Raw genomic sequence first — 12,205 nt, 5'->3', positions numbered from 1 at the left:
CAGATGCCATGATCTTCGTTTTCTGAATGTTGAGCTTTAAGCCAACTTTCTCACTCTCCTCTTTGACTTTCATCAAGAGCCTATCATTAGTCACTTATTAGTCAATGCCAACCTGCAGTTCTCCCACTGTAGTGATAATGCTCTAGGAGAGGGAGGGAGAGAATGGCACCTCCCTCTGTGCTGAGCTCAGCAAGGACACTGTCACTAACCAATTGTACTGTCTTGGGCAATTTCTTAACCATCCTGAGCACAGTCTCTTCACCTAAAAAGTAAGAGGGAAGAGATCATTACCTACACCCCTTACAGTTAAAAGATCCTAGTTTTATCTTGGATTAAACTGGATGGAATTGTCTTCCCAGGTGGCGTTAGTGTAAAGAACCACCCTGCCAGTGCAGGAAGTGTAAGAGACATGGTCTGATCCCTAGGTCGGGAAGATCTCCTGGAGGAGGGCATAGCAACCCACTCTAGTATTCTTGCTTGGAGAATCCCTTGGACAGAGAAGCCTCATGGGCTACAGTCCATAGGGTTGCAAAGAGTCTGACATGACTGAAAAGACAGTTAGCATGCTTGCAAACTGGAAGGGGTAGATAAAATTAGCATATACAAAGGAAACAGCTCCCACTCAGCTGGTGCACAGAAAATCCTCAAAATACAGTTAACCCACTTTCTCTTTTTCTCCCTTACTCTTTCTTCTTTTCTTCCTTTCTACCTTCTTTCCTTTCCTCCTTTTGTTCAGGTGTGACCTGCTAGATAAGGACTGGGCGTTGATGAGAAGATGAGTGGGCAGGTGAGCATCATAGTGAACTATAATAGACCACAGACTGCTTACTTGATTGGAGTTTTATAATGTGCTACTGGGATCCTAAGGGAAAGCTGCACAAAATAAGTTTTTAAAAATGCTTAACCATCTAATGAAAGGAATATTCTCTTTAACAAGTCACCAATATAGTTTTAACTTTTAAGAGTCAAATCCATTCGTGTTCTCTGAAATGTACCCCTGATTTGGCATATCAAATATCCAACATGACCATATCAACATAAAATATTAATGTACAAATGGCAATTAGTGTTTCTTATTCCCCATTCAGTGGCCTTTCTCACCAAAGATCAAACTCTCTGAATGCAATATGCCTTCTTTCTCACCAAACCCCTCATTCATCACCTCAGAGAGTACACAGTTAAATCCCATTTCTGTTCCAATCCTTATCAGCTATGCTCTTTCTTTTAAAATGGGATCTAAGTCTACTCAGAAGACTGGAAAATATTTTTATCCCCAAGAAATACTCCTGTCTGATTTGAAAAGTTGAGCAAAAATCATAGGCAATGAGTTCGATTTTGTGCAGAAATCTGTCATTTGGGTCTGATTGAAGCAGGTGGTGGGCTTTGCTTTCAATGCACCACATTCGGTACAGTCAGAACTGGAGGATACATATGAGTAGGAGGCAGCTAAGGAGGTTTCATATTCAGAGAGCAGTTTATAAAGGCAATGTCAGTCTTATGCATAACAAAGTACAAGCAGCCTTGGAGGAATGCAGTGCATAAAATAGAGACAAAGAGATTAAAGAAGGGACACAACTTGTTCTCCTTCTGCACTGGATTAGACTCCATTTATATGTACCTTTTGGAGAAGGAAATGGCAACCCACTCCAGTGTTCTTGCCTGGAGAATCCCAGGGACGGGGGAGCCTGGTGGGTTGCTGTCTATGGGGTCGCACAGAGTCGGACACGACTGAAGCGACTTAGCAGCATATGTACCTTTACAGTAAAATTAGAATGATTGAGCAAGAACCAGAAAATCCAGTGATGTATGTTATGTGAGGTGTCACAGGAAAAAATCTGTTAGTTGTCTGAAGAGAAAAGGTCCCCTGAGGAGAGAGGAAATAACTTTCTGGAGGAGAGAAAGGAGAGGTAAGTAAGGTCCCTGAAACAGAGAACACAGAAAAGATGGCAAGCACAAGCAAAAAATAAATTGTTCTATTGTATTCCCAGCAAAATACTTGAGTTTGGGTGATGGTGAGTCCTAGCTATGAGTCAGCACATCATGTCCTTGAGGAGTTGGGGCAGGCATTTCAGAGGGGTCCTGGGAGGGCAAGAAGCTTCAAGGACAATCAGAAGCTCAGTCATGGCAAACCTGTATGTGAAGACCCTCAGCCACCTTAAAGCTGGGCCATGATTGCATAAATGAGCTAGGGTTTGACAGTCCATCTATCATAATACTCAGAAGCATAGGCTCAAGAAGCCGCAGTGCCTGGATTCAAATCCCAGCTCTGCTGCTTACCAGCTTTGAGAGCCTGGGCAAGTTCCTTCACTTCTCATTTCCTCTGAGATGAGTGCTTATCGCTAGTATATGCTGAGTATATATATTTTGTTGTTTAGTCCCTATGTCATGTTCAACTGTTTTGCGACCTCATGGACTTTAGTCTTCCAGGTTCTTCTGTCTATGGGATTTCCCAGGCAAAAATACTGGGCTGGGATTGCCATTTCCTTCTCCAGGGGATCCTCCTGACCCAGGAAGCAAACCTGCGTCTCCTGCATTGGCAAGCGGATTCTTTACCGCTGAGATATCAAGGAAGCCTCATTATTAAAATACCAATAATCAAATTTATTTTATTATTTCATACATACATTTTATTAATAAAATATAGCCATGCTGAAGAGTTCTTGTCTTGTAAATTGAGTATTTCCAGGAATGCCCAATAGGAGAAAGGAAAATATGGCAAGCTGTTTACAGTACTTGAAATTACCCAAGGCAATTTATGATACTGTGTGTGAATGGGTGGAGACAGGGACTAGGGAATTGCCCCTTGTCTGACAAATATATCATTGCTCTTTGCAACAAGTCAAGTAGGAAATAAACTGAAGAGATATTGTATGCAAAATTGAGTACTTAAGAATATTTTTCTGTTCATCTGTCAATGGACACTTAGGTGGTACATATATACAATGGAATATTACTGTCGTGAAAAGGAACAAAATTGGGTTATTTATAGAGATGTGAATGGACCTAGAGTCTGTCACACAGAATGAAGTAAGTCAGATAGAAAAGAACAGTATCATATATTAATGCTTGTATGTGGAATCTAGAAAAATAGCACCAATAAACCTAGTTTCAGGACAGGAATATGGACGTGTAGACACAGGGGGAGAAAGGGAGGATGGGATGAATTGGGAGGTTAAGACTGACATATATATACTACCATATATAGTGCTCTGTGATGACCTAGGTGGGTAGGATGGGGAGGGATGGGAGGGAGGCTCAAAATGAGGGGATATGTGAATACATATAGCTGATTCATTTCATCGTGCAGCAGAAACTAACATAACATTGTAAAGCAATTATACTCCAATTTTAAAAAGAGCACATTTTTCCAAGGATAAAATCCTAACTTTCCTCAACTCTCAAAAGATTGGATATTCATAGCTTGTGTGTGCTGTGCAGGCGCGCTCAGTCATGTCCAACTCTTTGCGACCCCATGAACTGTAGCCTGCCAGGCTCCTCTGTCTATGGAATTTTCTAGGCAAGAATACTGGAGTTGGTTGCCATTTCCTCCTCCAGGGGATCTTCCTGATCCAGGGATCAAACCATTGGTGGGCAGATTCTTAACCACAGTACCATCTGGGAAGCTTACTTATTCATAAACATTTTTAAATGGAATGTTTATCACACACCTACCTTTAGCAACTAATTAAAAGTTATGTTGCTTATGACAAAATATAACTTGATATTCAACTCGGTTATGACCCCACAGATGTCTGTTAAAATTTTCTTTGAGGTTGGAATGACAGTCAATAAAACCAGAACTCAGAAGTCTGTGCATGCAAAGGCCTTGCACTCTCTCCTCCCCCAAGCATGATATGGTGACAACCCATCTCCCTAAAACCCAGGGCAAGAAACTTCTAGGCCATCAATTTATCACAATCAACAATTTGTTCATTTTTTTTACTTCAAGAAAGAAGACTCCTGCTTTTGCTTCAAGTGCAAAACAAGTAGGTATATTCAAGTAGTATGATAAATTGAGTTATGCTATAGTTGATTTTGGAGAAGGAAATGGCAACCCACTCCAGTATTCTTGCCTGGAAAATCTCATGGACAGAGGAGCCTAGTGGGCTGCAGTTCATGGGGTCACAAAGAGTCAGGCATGATTGAGCGACTAACACTTATAATTGATTTAGGGCTTTCCTAGTAGCTCAGCTGGTAAAGAATCCACCTCCAATGCAGGAGACCCTTGTTCAACTCCTGGGTTGGGAAGATCCCTTGGAGAAGAGATAGGCTATCCACTCCAGGATTCTTGCCTGGAGAATCCCCACGGACAGTGGAATCTGGCAGGCTACAGTCCATGAGGTCGCAAACAGTTGGATACAACTGAGTGACTAAGCACAGCACAGCACAGCATAGATGATTTAATGTCAAAATTTCTTTCTAGGTATTAAAATATCATGTTCTTTCACTTACATTTTCAGTCAATCTCTTTTTATACCTGCTTTGGCTTGTTTTAATTATATAAGAAAATGTATTTTGTGAAAACAAACCAAGCACAGAGATATTACAGTGTAAGAATTAATAGTCCGATTTGACTTCCTGTCCACACGCTTGAATCTCACTCCCCTCTCCCTGGGTAATCAAGGCTAAGTGGATTGTGAATTTCCCCAGGTCATTTTCAAAGCAATAAGTAAGACATTAATATATACACATGTATACATTTATATATACCTATATGCATATATTAATTTTGTTTTTAAAGATTTCTCTTTCTAAATAACATAATTATATACTGAATACCAGCAATTTATTTTTTTCCACTTCCAAACACATAGCTAATATCTTTGCATGTTGATATATACTGAACTATGTGACTACTCCACAGGACAGAAGTGCTATAGTTCAACTCTTCATAATCTATGCATGTGTAGGTTGATCCCAATTTTTCTTTTCTATCAAATCCTTGTGTTTGCATCTTTGGGCAAATGGGAATTATTTCTCTAGAAAAGACTTTTGTTACTTGTCTTTTCATTATTGTAACCTTTGTCATTTTAGTTTGTAATTTTTACATAGGAAAATATGACAACACTCTCCTTTATGATTTCTGAATTTTGACCTGTTTTCAGGAAACTCTTTAAGACTCTAAATTATAAAGTGAAGAATCTATTTTTCAGCATAATTTTATAGTTCTGTTATTTATGTATAATTGCTTGCTATGCTTCAAAACAATTTTGTGAGGATGTGAGGTAGGCAAAATTTTAGTCTCAAATTGTCATCTAATTGTCCCATGGCTTCTAATTAAATAGTCCATTAATTCTCCACTAATTTCCCTACAGGGTTAACATCCGACCCTGCCTTTATCACATGTTAAATTCTCTTAATTAGTTGCATCTGATCTCATGCTTTCCTTTTTTGTGCAACAAAGCTTCTATTCCTGAACAATTACTTACATAGGTTTAGTTACTATAGTTTAACACTAGGTATGTTTTACATGATTGAGGAAATACCACTTTTTGATCTTTTCCAGAATATTCCTGGCTATTATATTTTTATCTTCAATTGAATTTTAAACTAAACCTGTCAAGCCCTATAAATATCTCTTTTAGGATTTTATACCGGATTGTTTTAAATTTATAGATTAATTTGGGAAGAACTAACATCTTTTACATGTTAAATATTCTCTTCCAAAAACTTGCTTTCCCCCAGGATTTATTTAGGTTGGATTATATATCCCTCAGAAAGTGTTCTGTTACCTTTTACAGTGGTCTTTCAGGTCTTTTGTTAGGTTTAATTCTCACTGTTTGGGGGATTTATTTGTTTTGTGGTTGGGATTTTTTTCCATGATGTGTTCTAACTGGTCACTGACCTTTGTATACATACTATTTTGTATACAGTTTAGTTCAGTTGCTCAGTCGTGTTCAACTCTTTGTGACCCCATGGACCGCAGCACGCAAGGCCTCCCTGTCCATCACCAACTCCCAGAGTTTACTCAAACTCATCTCCATTGAGTCGGTGATGCCATCCAACCATCTCATCCTCTGTCGTCCCCTTCTCCTCCTGCCTTCAATCTTTCCCAGCATCAGGGTCTTTTCAAATGAGTCAGTTCTTCACTTTAGGTGCCCAAAGTATTGGAGTTGCAGTTTCAACATCAGTCTTTGCAATGAACACCCAGGACTGATCTCCTTTAGGATGGACTGGTTGGCTCTCCTTGCAGTCCAAGGGACTCTCAAGAGTCTTCTCCAACACCACAGTTCAAAAGCATCAACTATTCCAAGCACCTTCTTAATTTTAATAGTTTTTTTGGATTATTTTTTTGAATTTTCTAGATAGGTGATTACATTGTGTCCAAATGATAGTTTTATCCTTCCCTAATTTTCCAGGCAAGAGTACTGGAGTGGGGTGCCATTGCCTTCTCCAAATTAGTACATACATATGTGTGTGTGTGTGTCGTGTTTAAATTCAGTCTTTATAAAATTTTGAATAGTTATGTTGAGAATAGATACTATATATTCCTCCTGATTGCATAATGGCCATTCACAGATGAATAAGACATTATATTCCAAAACTTCAAATTTCCTGTCACCTGTTTTATTCAGGGGACATTTGCATTTCTATAGCTGCAAAAATAACCACAAAATATAATACTGTGCATAAATGAGTGATACTTCAAATCTGTTCTGTCGCTGCCCATTATAAGTTCTTCATAAAAGTCACCAAGACTAAAATATGATGTCTTTAATGGATTTTTATTGACTTAACCACTGAAATCATTGTACAAAGTAATTCTGAATAAACTTGGTATATTTCATTCCATATTATCATATTTATACATTTATAGATACAAAGATGTACATAATAGATACAGAAATTAAAATCATGATAGCAAAAAACTATTATGAAACCATATTCAAATTAAGAGCTTCTGTGTTTTGAGATTTAAACAAATGAATTCATGAGATGTATAGTCCTGGACATTTTGCCATTCTCAGTGTTATGCGGGTAAAATTCATCTATGCTGTTGCATATTACTGTAGTTCATTCATGTGTACTGCTGCTTAATATTCCACTGTGTGAATATTCAACAATTCATTTTCACTTTAAAGACACTGTGCTATTTCAAGTTGTTTGCAATATTAATAATAATGCTATAGATACGGTTGCCCATATATTTTGGTGCATATGTGTAAGATTTCTCTAGGACATTGCTTAGAAATAAATGTATTGTATATAGGATTAGGTATGTAGTGTATAGGATTATGTATAGTGTATAGGACTATGAATGTACAAATTTCCACAATACTTGGTATAGTTTTATTGGAGATACACTTTTCAGAGAAAAGGAAATTCTCTTTTATTCCTAGTTTACTAACAGTCTTGCCTGAACAGTTGTTCAGTTCAGTTCAGTCCAGTCACTCAATCGTATCCGACTCTTTGTGACCCCATGAACCGAAGCACGCCAGGCCTCCCTGTCCATCACCAACTCCTGGAATCCACCCAAACCCATGTCCATTGTGTCAGTGATGCCATCCAACCATCTCATCCTCTGTCATCCCCTTCTCCTCCTGTCCTCAATCTTTCCCAGCATCAGGGTCTTTTCAAATGAATCAGCTCTCCGCATCAGGTGGCCAAAGTATTGGAGTTTCAGCTTCAACATCATTAAATGCTTTTTCCACAGTGAAAGAGTTAGCTATTGTCAAAATAATGCTGCATATCAAAACTCAGTGACTTAAAACAACAGTTATATTCATTCATGTATTTGTGAGTGCGCTGTGGTCAACCTGAGCTAAATATGGATATTCTTGATTTCAAGCTAGAGGTGGGGTCTGGTCTGCTCCTTAAACTGTCAGGCTAACTGGTGAAAATTCTGTGGCAATGACAGAAAACATGAGTCAAGTTTGATGTCAAAGTTATATTGATCCCATAGACAGAACATGAAGTCATACCGTTAAGACTTAAGGTAATATTCACCCACAAAATAGCTGAAAACTAATATTTTCTTTGTTGGAATATTTTATCTATTGAATATTTTATCTTCTTGAGCCAGTACTGATGAATTCTATTATTTGTGGAATTTATACATTTCATAAATTTTCAAACGTTTCAACTTCAAGTTGCTCACATTATTCACTTACTGTGTTTTAAATGTTTGTATTTGCTGCTAAATGTCCTTCTTTTCTTCCTTTATTTTCCTAATAGTGATAATGGGCCAGAGAAAATTTGCCTTTGCTTATGCTGAAAGCCAAAAGTTTTTGTGCTCTGGGACCCATCTCACCCCCTAAAGTTATGTGTACTACTGAAGAATCTTAGGAACAGCTCTTCTGCATTGTAATTTTCAAAGATTTAGTCTCCCAATAGATAGTAGTGTAATCATTTGTCCTGAGAGTAGTCTTGGCTGTCTGTGATTGCTTCTTGTTCATTCTTTATGTCCATTTGGTAGTGGTCAGGAATGCTCTCAAAAAAGTCCTTAACTCTTACTTTGAGAACAAAAATAAGTTAAAAGACTTATTTTATCCAGAGAGAACTTATTTTTCATTTGTTTGTTGGTTTTTTAAGCTGAAGAATCTTTGTGTGAAAGTGAAAGTGTGAAAGTGTTAGTCACTCAGTCATGTCCAATCCTTTTGCAACCTCATGGACTGTAGCCCACCAGCCTCCTCTGTCCATGGAATTCTCCAGGCAGGAATAGTGGAGTGGGCTGCCATTCCCTCCTCCAGGGGATCTTCCCAACCCAGGGATCAAACCCAGGTCTCCTGCATTGCAGGTTTACCATCTGAGCCACCAGAGAAGAATTTTTAGAAATTCATTTTGTCATACTGCCAAGAAGAGAAGGTCCAAAGTGATTTTTAGAAGTAAATATCACACTAATTCAAGGATAAAACAGATTTTTGTTTCAGGAAAAGCATGCCAGGTTGCTACCATTGATAGGCTTACCAAATGCTAGGTTCTGCCCATCAAGGATATTCATTCAGTAACCTGATTATTGCAGTTCACTGTAATTAACCACCCTACTAATGGATCCACCAGCCATGGTCAAGTCTTTAGGTGACTGCAGTCCAAGTCAAGATCTGAGGATAATCTTATGAGAAACCCCAAGCCAGAACTGCCCACCTATACCACTCTTGAATTCATGACACACAGAAACTATGAGATAATAATTGCTTGTTGTTGTCTTAAGCTGCTGAGTTTGAGAATAATTTGTTAAAAGCAATGATAACTGGCACACAATACCATTGTTAAAAAACTAAGATCTGTTTTTTTTTTTTTTTTCTGCCAGAAAATGTACATATATGGTCTCTAAATTAAAATTAGTCTGATGCTTTGGTTTTTTCATGTGTAATATAATCGAATGATAAGCAATGTATTTGGAATAATAAATAATAAAGACCTAGCCATGGGCAGTCACTGAGACAATCAAAGAAACGTGTAGTAGCATCTCATGCCTGACTCTCCCTGTGAGGAGAGGCACTATATGAAATTTACAAATATGTTTCTCATCTTCTTTCTCTCTGGGGAACTGTGAGTATTCAAATGACAGAGTCCCTGTGTTTTATGTGTGCACATTTACATTTTCTCTTGGAAAACAGAGCAAAACAGAATTTGCAAACGATAATTTCAGATACATTATGATTTCAAGTAGCACTATTAGCTGAGGTAATAATAATAAATAATATCCTTCAATAAAAGAATATCATTCAGCATCTTTTCCAGCTTTAACTTTGAGGCTTAAAAGAAATAATGTTGGAAAAAAATATAATAGTTTGCAATAGATTAAACAGGTCTGCCACAATTGGAATATAATCATCATTGTTAGTGCTTAAAATATGTGACAGTTTTTGAAAATGGAGCTCGCTTTCTTTGCTTGATCTACTTTTCATTATAGTGAGCAGATGACAGTAAAGGCTATTAAATGGTACTATGTTTGATTCTGGTCTACAGTACCAATGAAGAGAACTTCTTCTTATCTTTTTAAATATTTTATTTAAATAAAGTAATTATTGCCAGTGTAAAATGAAAAAAAAAAAGACATTACTTCATATAATCTTTTTTTGGACAAAATGAGAAACTCTGGCCCATTAGTAATCATAATGCATGAAAACCTCACATGCACTTGGAGAAAAGGCTTTGAGCAGATAAACAGTGACATTCAGCTATTGAAAGCAGAAATGTATTGAAGCCAGATGACAGAAAATACAAGAAGAACCCATTTTTCTCTACGAATCTCTTTGTTTTAGATCAGCTTTAATATCTACAGTCAGCTTTCTTGTCTCCATCTATCTCTCTCCATACTCTTTGTTTCATTGCATCGATTATTTATGCCTTAAATTATAGGTCTTCTTTCTTCTTTTCTCTTTGGTTTAAAGAATAACTTAAAGGGCAAGTGTAAAAACTATGTCAGAATGGGCTTCTTGGCAATGCATGGACTTCTCCATAAAAATGAAACTGTGGGTGTTGTCCTGACACATGCTTTAGAAGCTATCATTTTCTTAGCTAACATAATCCTCATCAATTTATTTGCTATATATTGTAATTCTGGCACAATGGCAAAGGTCAATTTAAAAAGCAAATAGAAAAACAAAAACTCATCAGATTTCTTCCTTTCCTTTTTTTTTTAAATCAAAGTACTGTCTCTTAGCATGAAATAATCCTTTTTATTTAAACTGGAAATAAAGTTGTCTTCTAAAGTTGAAAATAGCTTCTAAGATAATCCAGTTAAACCTATTCTCTGGTGTTTGAATCTTTGCTATACCATGTAAGCCAAATGTCTAACTATCCCTGTTAGAACTTCTCCAGTGTCAGTCAGCTCTCCACAAACACAAGTAGCTCACTCAATCTTCAGTCAGCTAGAACTGGAAGAATGTTTCTACATCTTTCTTGAACAAAAAATGTTAACTTGGTTTGCTTTCCCCTTAAAACAAGAATGGAAACTTCAGTACGATTTTTTTTTTAGCCTCTTATTTTTGAGGTTGGAATTTAAGGAGGTAAGAGAATCATCAATCCACCATTTCCCTGAAGACTGAAAAACAACCAGTGGTATTATTTCATTCATTCTCTTACCCAAAAGTAATGGCTAAAAGGTCCTCACAATGTTAAGGAAGTGACTCATCCAGGCTTAAAATTTGTTGCTATGTTTCAGGGTGACTTTGGCTCAGAACTACAGAGAAAAGTAAGCAATTCTATATTACTTGAGAACAAGTTGTAATGGTAAACAAGGGTGCCTGAGCACAAAATGGCCTTGAAAACACTAGCTTCTTAATAATTTTACTTTTAGCCTAATTTATCTTTCATGACATCCTGGCTAACACCATGATCAAACTCCTCATCTGTAGTTTGTTTTCAAGGTATCTCTCACATCTAGTGATGACCTCTGCTCATTAGAGGCTTGTGTTGTTGAAAGTATCTTAACAGCAGCAATAGTTTTACTTGGGTTTCTAAACGTTTGTCTGAGATGGATAAGGAGTGTTAAGAAGTTACACCAACAAGTATGTCTTTCTAACAAGACGACTATGGCTTACAATGGCATGCAAAATTTTAAAAAATAAACCTACTCTGTTGAATGCCAGTTTCACATACTACTAGCAGGCTTCAGCTTTTAGATGAATGGACTTGTTGCTTTGGAAACCATCCAAAGTCAAGTCACTGACCAGAAATAGCTGAAAAGAGTTCAAGTAATTGTAAAGTGTAAATGGGGTTTTCTATTGTTTTCTGTAAGGATTTAGGATACAGTTAAGTGTGTTTCAGTAACAAGTGTTTAGTTGTGCAATACATTTAATTAAACAACTTTCTGAGCCCTCCAAACATACTGTCCCCTGAATAGCCACAAAAGTATCTTCATAATTGTGTACATTTTTCTAAAATGAACACCCCAAACATTTTACAAACTTCAGTCCCAATGGAACCTAGATTTACCCCTGCACCTAGTAGAGTGACTAGGTATTCTCCAGGATTAAATGATTACACAAGTATGGCCATCATGCTTAAAAAAATAACAGTATTTTAACCCCATTCCCACTCTTCAATGTTTGGATTTTCTCTGCAGTGTCCACAAGACATGGTTGTCTTTATTCTGCTTAAATACATCTAGTGAAAATTGCTCCCTCCTGACTACTTTTGATTCCCGCATGAAGGCTTTTCTCAATCTGAGGGCTCTGTGCCCTTTCTCACCTCACCCCATGCCCCCTCCCTTTCAGAGTTCCTGCCCAGATGGGGTCTTTCTTAGGATCCCAAAGTG

The sequence above is a fragment of the Bubalus bubalis genome, chromosome 10, assembly GCF_019923935.1.
Source record: "Bubalus bubalis isolate 160015118507 breed Murrah chromosome 10, NDDB_SH_1, whole genome shotgun sequence".
Taxonomy (NCBI): domain Eukaryota; kingdom Metazoa; phylum Chordata; class Mammalia; order Artiodactyla; family Bovidae; genus Bubalus; species Bubalus bubalis.
Note: the sequence above shows the minus strand (reverse complement) of the source record.